This window comes from Arachis ipaensis, chromosome B07 (assembly GCF_000816755.2).
Source record: "Arachis ipaensis cultivar K30076 chromosome B07, Araip1.1, whole genome shotgun sequence".
Classification (NCBI taxonomy): domain Eukaryota; kingdom Viridiplantae; phylum Streptophyta; class Magnoliopsida; order Fabales; family Fabaceae; genus Arachis; species Arachis ipaensis.
The window spans coordinates 5,123,595-5,124,355 of NC_029791.2; positions in this window are offsets into that span (position 1 = coordinate 5,123,595).

Consider the following 761-nt stretch of genomic DNA (forward strand, 5'->3'; position numbering starts at 1 on the left):
TAATAGAATAAATCTTTTGTTTATCTGATTAAAAATAATAAAAAATAATTAAAATATATATTATTCTCTTCTAGATTGAACGATAATTTCTTCGGATGAGCACCAAATTTTGAATAGAGACGTGAACAAACCTGATTTTGATTCCGACATGGTCTAATGTTTGTTGTTATCTTCTTCTTCTTCTTCTAAAATTCTTCTAACTAAATCTATGTTCTAAGACACTCTTAGTCACCACAAAAATATCGAAACTGTATTTGTACTTATTACATAAACATTTAATCATATATCACCGTATTAATAAATATATTTAATTTAATTACTTTCTAATAATAATTAAATATAATAGTACAAAATATCGTTACATTTTTAATGTCATAAAATTTTTTTTATTGACATATCTAGACTTAGAGTTTGTTTGGATGTAAAACATTTTTTTTTTTCGAGTTGTCTTTTTTTAAAAGATCTTATGAAAAAGTAAAAGTAATTTTATGTTTGGGTATTTCATACAAAAAGATCTTTTTATTTATCAATTATGTTTGGATATAACAATATAAAAATACTTTTTTGTTTATTTATTACATGAAAAATATCTTTTTTTAAGAGAAAAAATTTTTTAAAAAAAGATGTAAATTACAATTTCTCAAAAAAAAAATATTTTTTTTTAAATTTTTCTAGTGCTTTTACTTTTACTATTAGAAATTTGTCAAACACGTTAAAAAATAAAAAAATATTTTTTCATTAAAAAAATCTTTTTTTATTAA